The 10,175-nt window shown below is 36.4% G+C and overlaps 1 pseudogene; it reads left to right on the top strand.

Moving 5' to 3' along the window:
- The first annotated feature begins 2,711 nt into the window (after positions 1 to 2,711).
- The window catches only part of LOC115933287 (histone-lysine N-methyltransferase 2C-like), a 46,212-nt pseudogene continuing 38,748 nt past the window's right edge, over positions 2,712 to 10,175 (top strand).

Below are 10,175 nucleotides of genomic sequence, written 5' to 3'. Positions count from 1 at the left end.
ATATTTAGAATCAATGCTTTATTTCTTGGAAAGTGGAGTAAAAAATTTAAATGTAGGATTCAGATTGTATTATAACTATGCACTACAGATCACATACATTTGTCTTTTCTTTGTATTAGACATAATGGTAAGCATCCTTTCAAGGGCTATTTTATATAAGTAGTAAGGTATCTGGAATTTCTGAAATAATAAAAGTGACCTAAATCACTGTGTTTGGTAAATTCACAATATCCAAATAGCAGGAGGGGAGTGCTAGAGGTAGGGAGGGGAATGCTCATGTTCTCATTATTCCCAAACAGATTCTTAAAGTCTTCTCACTGGACACATGGATGCACCTCTGTAATACCCAATGTCTTAGCCACAACTGTCTGCACTTTTTAATGAGATACATTTCAACATTATTCCTTGTCACCTCAATATCAGATACTTTCTCATGTAATCTTTTACTTCTGAGGAGTTGAATTATTGATCCATAAACTGAATCCATAGCTATGTATCTGTGGATGTTTTTAAATTATGTGAAAATTTTGTATATGCATTTTTCAGGGGAAAGTATCAGATCACCCACCTGGTGATTGTAACAAAAACAATCACTCCTGTTGATATTTAAGTCTTAATTAATTCAGAAAAATTTGCACACACCTTAAGGTCAGATAGTATTTTGTACCCTACATATAAAAACTCCCTTTTTTTTTTTTGAGATGGAGTCTCACTCTGTTGCCCAGGTTGGAGTGCACTGGCATGATCTCTGCTCACTGCAAACTCCGCCTCCCATAACATTAATGATCACTGATCACAGATCACTGTAATGAATATAATAATAAGGAAATATTTTAAAAATTGTGAAGATTACCAAAGTGTGAAACCAAGACACAAAGTGAGCACAGGCTGTTTGTTAAATGGCACCAATAGACTTGCTTCACCAGGGTTGTCACAAACATCTCATTTGTAAATAAAAGAAAAAATGTTCCTATCTGTGAAGCACAATAAAGAGAAGTGCAATAAAATATGTTTGTATTAATTTGGTTAACTTTATTCCAACTTAATGTAAATTAGTTTTAAAACAGTTTATAAAATTCTAAAATGAACGTGGCAAATTTAGAGCAATAATAAAATGATTTAAATTAGAAAAGTCTTTTTTAAAAAGGATACATAACAAATGTCTCATTGGAATTATTAAACTTGTTTCAAGTTCAGCTCTGAGGTTCTTAAAAACTAAAGTAAAAAAGTATGACCAGTTTCTGAAGTCAAGATAAAACCATACAATCTTTAACTTAGAAAACTATCTTCTGTGTTGTGTCCTAAGCATAAACAAATGTAAGGACTTGCCCTGACACTCTGTAAGTAGTTCCACTCCAATACGCCCTGCAGAAATGTTTCCTGGCAAGAACAGCAAGTCAGAAGCCTTTTCAGCATGGCAACGAGGGAGAGAGACTATGCTATTTAAAAAAAAAAAAAAAAAGATGAGCAGGAACAATAGCATCTTAGACAAGTGAGAAGTTTCAAAAGAGACATGTATAAGGAGAGCAGTTGCAATTATAAGGAGCAAAATATGGAATGATGAAAAAAGATACTTTAAAGAAAGTTTTCCTCAGTACTTTGTAATGCACTTGCCACCTTCTGAAGAAAGCTGGCTCCTCCTGGAACCTTAGGGTATTTGGACCCATGCTTTGGAATGGGGTGACCATCTGCATCAAGCTAACTTAAATTCAAATTTGTGTGCATAGGATAAGAATAATTGGGTTAAATAAAATTCACTTTTAATCTAAAATGTCATTCATTAGTTTGACCAACTTGCCTTACCACTGGCCACTTGGTCCTTGTCTTGTTTGACAGGGTTGTCAAACAAGGTTTGTTGTTTCCTTCTTTGAAGGAAAGAGTCAGTGTTTCTTCCATTCCAATGCATCCACTTGAGGAATTTTTAATAAAGTGGGCAATGAATGGGCAGCAGAAGAATTTACAGGCCTGCTAATCAAATGCTAAGTAATAAACCCTGGAAATTCTAAACTCGTTTGCATGAAGACCTTGCTTATTTTGTAACTATTATGTATTATCAAACGTATACTTAATTCTTTGAATGTGTTAGTATGTGTTCAAAGTACACCTTAATTTTATATATACATATATTTAAATTACATAAAATAAATAAGCCACTAAAAAATTTTTAAACATGTTCTTATATTTCCTTTCAGTATTTTTATGTGCATGCATCTGTACTTGGTAATATTGCTGAATGCATGTTTGCATTGACAAAGCCTCTCCCCTTGCCCAAACTCTAGTCAGGATCCTCTAAGCCTCCTCTCAGCCTCAGCCTTCAGTGTTCATCCTAGTCTGGCCCACATCTCTCAGGTTTAGGAAGAAACTTGCAAAGAATCCCCCACTCTCAGTACTGATCACCTTTGATATCTGATCAAATTTGTTATCTCCCACCACCCTCCAGATGATTTCTGATCAGTCTGGCCTGCCTTCAGTAAGAATCCTGTTCGATCTGTTTAACCCAAATCCCCTTTGCCCCTGATGTTTCCTCTTAGTATCCCCAGTTGAGCCAATTTTTAACCATTAAAAAAAATCTTGGAAAAATTAAGTTCAGATAGGTTCCAGAGTGCTTATGTTCATTTCCTGGCTTTCTGAAGACCTGGCATATCCTCTTTAAATTGCCTCAGTACAAGAAAATACAAAATGGAAAGAAGTAGACATTAGAAATTGGAAAAATGGAGAAATACAGGAATGAAGATAAGTTTCTATTTCAAGTAATTAGGTAAATTGTAAGGTGTTTATATTTAACTTTTTCTCATTAGCTTTAGCCCCTTGAACCTTTGAGAACATGTTATTACTATATTTATCGAATGTCATACTTTTTATTTTAACATAGAATGGTATTTTCACTCAGATCTCTTGAAACATATATTTATAGTCAATAGTTAAATTTTATTTAATATCAATTGTTTCTTTTTATTAGTATTTTCTTAAAAAATAATATTGGCCCGGCGCAGTGGTTCACACCTGTAATCCCAGCACTTTGGGAGGCTAAGGTGGGCAGATCACTTGAGGTCGGGAGTTGGAGACCAGCCTGAGCAACTTGGAGACAACCTTTCTCTACTAAAAATACAAAAAGTAGTCGGGCGTGGTGGTGCTTGCCTGTAATCCCAGCTACTCAGGAGGCTTGAGGCAGGAGAATTGCTTGAACCTGGGAGGTAGAGGTTGCAGTGAGCCGAGATCGCACCACCTGGGTGGTGCCTGGTGACAGTGCGAGACTCCATCTCGAAAAAAAAAGAAAGAAAGAAAATGCCAGACATTTATTGAAGGGCTGGAATGGTATTGTGAAGTGTTCTGAGTCAGTTGGGCTCTGATTGATAAAGAGCTTGGCATGTTTGAAGGACAGCAAGGAAGCCAGAATAGCTGGAGCATAGCAGCAGGGAGACAAGTGCCACAAGATGAGTTGGGGAAAGGTTTGTCTTTTAAGTGCTCTGAGAAGCAATTGAAGATTTGAAATAGAATAGTGACTTGCTTGATCACATTTGTACTTTTGAAAAGTTCCTCTGGCTGCTGTGGGGAAAGGCTTGAGTAGATGCAGGGTGGGAGAAGCATAACCAGCAGTAGACTCTTGTGGCAGGTTAGGTGAGAGATGGTGGTGGGCACGACTGGGCTGCTAGTGGTGGAAGTGACAAGAAGTAGAAGGATCGGAGACAAAACTTGAAGATAAAAAGTCTTGAATTTGCTGATGATTTGCATTGACGAAGTGTTGGGGGAGAGGACTGAAGGAGCAGAGGAGAGTGACAAGGGACTGGATGCCATTTATAAGGATGGGGAAGACTGGGATGAAACCGGTTAAGGGAGAAATTTTAAACATGGCAAAATTAAGAGGGGTTTTATGTGAGAAAATGGAAATGCTAAGAAGGAAGTTGAAAATCCTGCTAATTTGGAGATCTTTGATTAAAACTAGAAATAAGAATGTGGGAAGCATCAAGTTCCAAGATGCCCTCATTGTAGATAACACCATTTAGGATCTAGGCTCAAGCCCTGGGAAACTCCAGGGCTTCGGAAGTCAAATAGAGGAAGAACACGTACAGGAGATGAAGAAAGATTAGCGAGGAAGTCAGTGAAATATCCACAGGTGGGCTGCTGCCAAATCCAGCAGAACAGTATGCCAGATGTTAGGAGCATGAGTAAAATGAGAAAAGAGAAATGGCTTTTGACAACACTTCCCTACTAATAGTAGGGAAGAAGACATAGGTACAGATTCAAGTTGATTTCAAATTATGAAAGTGAGATAATTGACCTGCAGTGGTTGCTGCTCAGTGAAATCAGCATAGTGATTACCTGAGCTAGGTTAGAGATTTGATGGGTAAGAAAGAACACCTGAGGGTAATCCTGGAGGGGAAGAAAATAAAGTGTTTGCTGGAGAGAATGAGTTGGATTGCTGGACTTCAATGTGTGTGGGTTGAGTTTGTGACTTAAAAATGAAACCAGTCTATTGCTTGTGTGGCTTTTCCAAAATACTGTTATTCCATTACCTATCTCTTACCCCAAGAGTAGTCACATTCTTATTTCTGGTTATTTTAATTCCTGGTATTTGTATGTGATTAATGAGATAGTACTTGTTAATTTGATGATATTCTAGAAACCTGGTAAGTACTATGTACCTTGTCTTAAGTTTTGGTTACTTGATTGGTAAAATTATGCATGCACCATTGAATTACCTAATTCAAAATATATTCTTTTATTGTTTGACATTTGTCTTGTTTTTCTTTAAAATGTTATCTTTGTGGAGTAAACATTTTTCTTTATGCTGTTTAGCATCTTCAGATTAGTTCAGGGTATTGCTGAATGTGGTTGTTTGGAAGTAAAATGCTTTAGTTTTAGTTATATAGATTTTAATAAGATAATACTTTCTATATAATTTATCAGGTACTTTAGGCATTTTAATTTGCAAATTTAGGACAATTTGCTTTAACGTTTCTTCACTTTTGTCCATTGGATGTAATTTCCATAAAGTATTCATTTCTCTAAGTAAAAACCGAAACCAAACCGACAACTAATGGTCACTGAAGAAAGAGTGATTAAATGCTAAGGTTACAATGGTATTTGCATTTGAATGTTACCAGCTCTCTACAGTGTAAAGTTTATGCATTTATCGATTGCTTATGTTTCTCATTGCATTCTTTGGCCTACTGGTTTTGGTTGTTTATAGCTATAGAATATAGAATTCCTTATGGTTATCCATTTCTCCTTTTAAGTAGAGTGATAGTTGTTAGAAGAAAAATAACCCCCCAATACTTTCTTCTAGTGTTAATTCTTAAAGTGTGATTGACTTTTATTTACTTTTTGGTGCAGTAATTGCAGTTCATGAGTCAATGTTGATATCATATAAACCTTAATTTTTAAAGTTTCATTGTAGTGATGTCTCTGTAGCAGCAAACATTTAAGTTATTTAAGTTATACTTAAATGTTTAAATCACTGTTAGTGATTAGCTTATTTTGCCTTCCTTGAAGCAATTTGTACTAAATTTCCATACGTTTGCATTTGTTTTTGCTGTTCTAAAATTCCTTAGTTGCTGGCTTTGACCTTTTATGTTGCTGAGTTTTACACATCTATTTTCTCAACTGCCATATCCTAGGAGGCTTGGAGTGCCCAAAATACAGTGAGCTCACCTTCCTGGTCCCCAGACATTTCAGAAGGTCGGGAAATTTTTAAACCCAGGCAGCTTCCTGGCAGTGCCATTTGGAGCATCAAAGTGGTAAATAAAATTGCATTTACATTCATATATCATTTCTGTCTGATTTGTTTTGCCCTACTGGGTGTTAAGAATTAAATCTTTCTTTTCTAGATTGAGCTTCCAGAAACACTATTTAAATCTAAAAATTGTAATGTAAAGAAATAATATGCTTGCATTTAAAAATCAAGTATACATTTTTAATACCTCTTTTTATGGTTAATTCCTTTTGTTGTGATTACTACTGGTTTTATGAGGGAGAAGTCCTTGACATGTAGACCAAAAGGTAATTAAGGACCTTTTCATTCATGATATCATAAAACTTTGTTGCTTAGAAAAAAGCAGAAGAAAAAACTCCATTAATTTATTATGTTCTCATGGAGAAGAAATACCAAAATTGTGGCAGATTTCATTGTCTGTTTAATACCTTAAAATGACAAGGCTTTTTCCCCCATGACATTGGTTGATGGCTCTGCCAGTCCTTGAAGTGAGTTAAGTAGTGTGATGCATTTTGAAGAGAAAAAAATTAATTTGAAAAAGTATTAACTCAAAAGTTAAAATACTTCATTGACTGGAGATGACAGTTTTTCTTCATATTCTATATTTAATATTCTGGAATATGGCTGTTTAATTCAGACTAATCAAGGATTTTAAGGAATTCTAGGTTATACTTTATTTTCTTTCATGACTGGAAGAACTATTTTTTTTTAACCTCCCTACCTCCCCATGATATCATCCAAGATATTGAGGTATAAATATACCTCATTTGACAGTTTGATAACATAGACCACCAATTTGTACTTACTTTTTTTCTGGGTCAGCATTTCATGTTTGAGAAAATAAATTGAGAGACTACTGTAGTCTTGATTTTTAATCGCTGACTTAGTTTTTCAAAAATCTTTTATACCAATTTAATAACAAAACAAACTCGGCCGGGCGCAGTGGCTCATGCCTGTAATCCCAGCACTTTGAGAGGCTGAGGGGGCAGATCACTGGAGGTCAGGAGTTCGAGGCCAACCTGGCCAACGTGGTGAAACCCCGTCTCTACTAAAAATACAAAGAGATTTAGCTGTGCATGGTGGCATGTGCCTGTAATCTCAGCTGCTGGGGAGGCTGAGGCAGGAGAATAGCTTGAACCCAGGAAACGGAGGTTGCAGTGAGCCAAGATCACACCATTGCACTCCAGCCTGGGCAAAGAAGCGAGACTCCATCTCAAAAACAAACAAACAAACAAAAAACCCTAAAAACTAACCTGACCCCATCCATCTGTTGTGCAAAGAAGCTGATGCACTTCTCAAAAGGGATCTCAAGGAGAACAGGGTAAGAGAAGACAGGAGTGGCAGTTTGAAGCTGGGAGCTGGCTGTATTTATTACATCCAAAGGGAAAAAAGCCATTCCTCCCATTCCTTTTGTTCATGTGTTTCTATTTTATGCTTACAGTATCACCATCAATTTTTGACTTGGAAACCATTCTGCTAAATAGGGAATAAGTTCATTTCAAACTATGATAGGGACATCAGTTGAAGATATGACATATTATTTAACTTATGGTGAGGGACACACCTAAGTATTTTCCTGAGCATCTGGATAATTTTAAATATACATAATTCATCTACTTAGGTAGGTGCCAGGTTTTTTCAAGGAGTAATTAATTAGTACAAACAAGGGTGAGGGGGCAGGGAACACCATACTCTGGTACTTAATGTCTGAAATTATCAGGGAATTTAACACATTTTCCAATAGGTTTATTTCTTGTGTAAGAAGTCAGATAAATTATTTCCATTTCAAGTATTTATTATTCAGATTATTTAAAGCAAAGCTTTCACAAAGCCTTTTGTCAGCTTTCCTGTAATCCTCAAATACTTTTTCCTGGCTGGACGCTTTGGCTTACTCCTGTAATCCTGGCACTTTTGGAGGCAGAAGCAGGAGGATCACTTAAGCACAAGGGTTCTAGGCTGCAGTGAGCTGTGATCACACCACTGCACTCCAACCTGAGTGACGAAGAAAGTTCTTGTCTCAAAAATAAAAGTAATAACAATAATAATAAATTTTCCTCTAAATACAATGGTGAATGAGGTAGAAATGTTGAGTTCATAAGAGAACTGTTGAATAGTGAAGGAAACTGACTTAATTTTAATGACAGGAAGAATACTGTTACACACTAGCAAAAATGAACTTTCATGCTGATGTAGCAGTACAGAATATGCTTCCAACCCAGGGACGCTGGAGCCAGACTTGCTAGCTAAGCGACCTTGGACAAGTTACTTAACCCTTTTATTCCTCAGCACACTCATCTCAAATGAGGATAATAAAACCTACTATGTGGGATTGTTGAGAGTAAAAAATACTTACATTAGTACATAGTAAGTACTCAACAGATGTTAGCTATTACTGTAATCACCGCGAGACCAGTTAATGAGAGAGTTCTTCCTTATCCTTACTCTATATTGAATACAACTTGTTGCACTTCGAAATATCTGGATAAGGCTATAGTTGTTGTCGTCACCGAGAATGTAGGAGTGGGAAAGAGAAAAATCATGCAAAGGCTTGCTGATAGCGTTCACAGTGACAGCCCGAAAGTATGATTCTAAGGTTGTAAGCATTTTATATTTAGATTTTTAAGTTGTGGAGTATACTTTTAAAGATAAAAATAATAAGCCAGGTCTCTTAATACTTATCTAAAGAAGTGTTTGTATAACATTTAATAAAATGTTTTATCTCAGTGGCATTTGGATTTAAAAATTATTTTGGGCTGTCACAGAATGTTGACTTTTCCTAATCTATTACATAGGGCCGTGGGTCTGGATTTCCAGGAAAGCGGAGACCTCGAGGTGCAGGACTGTCGGGGCGAGGTGGCCGAGGCAGGTCAAAGCTGAAAAGTGGAATCGGAGCTGTTGTATTGCCTGGGGTGAGGCTTGCTTCATGTATATTTTCTCTAATCTAAATGTCAGTTAATGATGAAAATCTCATAGCAAGTTATTTTGAACTTAAGAGTCATATAAATAGGTCAAAATGTTTATTTTACTGTCCTACTTTGCTTTTTTTTTTTGAGCCTCTGGTTACGTTTTCTTGTATATTTACTTTCTCATCCTTTCTCTTTTCTTACCTTCCTCTTTGACTCCTTATCTTTCTATGCCAACCCTCTCTAAAAAGTCAGTATGTAATATAGTTGCTCTTTAATTTAAAAATTTTAAGATTGATATTTGCTTACTATCATGTTATGAGGCTTTATTTATATGTGTATTACAAATATATTTGCTAACTACTAGCAAATATTTTATGTAATAACTTTGCTATTTATTAAAATCCTGTTTTTAAAATTCTGAAATGTCATTTTAAGTATAGGAGACAGGTGAAATTTTTCAAGTTTACTACTAAACCAGGAATAAGGAAGCTTAGATTCTCGTCCTTTTTTCAAAAAGAAAAATTTTCAAACCAGGCTTATTGAGGTATAGTTGATATAAGCTATATTTGACATGTACAATTCCATAAGCTTTGATATATACATATACACCCTTGAAAACGACACCACAATCATGATAGTGAATATATTCATCTCCGAACGTTTCTTCATGTCCCTCTGTAATTTTCTGCATTCCCCCTGTCATCCGTCCTTGTCCCCAAGATTAGTTTGCATTTTCTAGAGTTGTATATAGGTGGAATCATACAGAACTGTATGCTTTTTGGACTGATTTATTTCAGCACAATTATTTGGAGATTCATCTATGCTGTTGTACTTGTTAACAGTGTACTCCCCTTTCTTGCTGAGTATTAATAAAACTGTGGATGCACCACAGTTGTAGACCTGTGCACTTTTTTTTCTTCTTTTTTTTTTTTTTCGGAGACAGGTTCTCTTTCTAATTCCTGGCTGGAGTGCAGTGGTGCGATCATAGCTAACTCCAGCTTTGACCTCCCACCTCTGTCTCCCAAGTAGCTGGGACCATAGCTGTGTGCCAACACACCCAACTACTTTTTAAAAATTTTTAATAGAGACAGCATTTCACTATGTTGTCCAGGCTGGTCTCGAACTTCTGAGCTCAAGCAATTTTCCCACCTTGGCTTCCCAAAATGCTGGGATTACAGGCGTGAGTCACCATGCCCCAGCCTGTAGTCTTACATTCTTGTAATGTCTTCATCTGGTTTTGGTATCAGCATAACTCCAGCTTCATAGAATGAATCAGAAAGTATATTCTCATCTTCAGTTTTCTGGAAAAGTTGTGTAGTAGTGGAAATGTATCTTCTTATATTATACATGAATTTATTAGTGAAAGCATCTTGGCCTGAAATTTTCTTTGTGGGGGGTTTTTGTTGTGTTTTCTTTCTTTTTTTCTTTCTTTTGAGATGGAGTTTCGCTCTTGTTGCCTAGGCTGGAGTGCAATGGCACAATCTCAGCTCATGCAACCACTGCCTCCCAGGTTCAAGTGATTCCCCTGCCTCAGCCCCCTGGTTCACCATGTTGGC

Source organism: Gorilla gorilla, chromosome Y (genome assembly GCF_029281585.2).
Source record: "Gorilla gorilla gorilla isolate KB3781 chromosome Y, NHGRI_mGorGor1-v2.1_pri, whole genome shotgun sequence".
Taxonomy (NCBI): domain Eukaryota; kingdom Metazoa; phylum Chordata; class Mammalia; order Primates; family Hominidae; genus Gorilla; species Gorilla gorilla.
The sequence above is the reverse complement of the archived record's forward strand: the minus strand, read 5'-3'. Positions and strand labels throughout refer to the sequence as shown.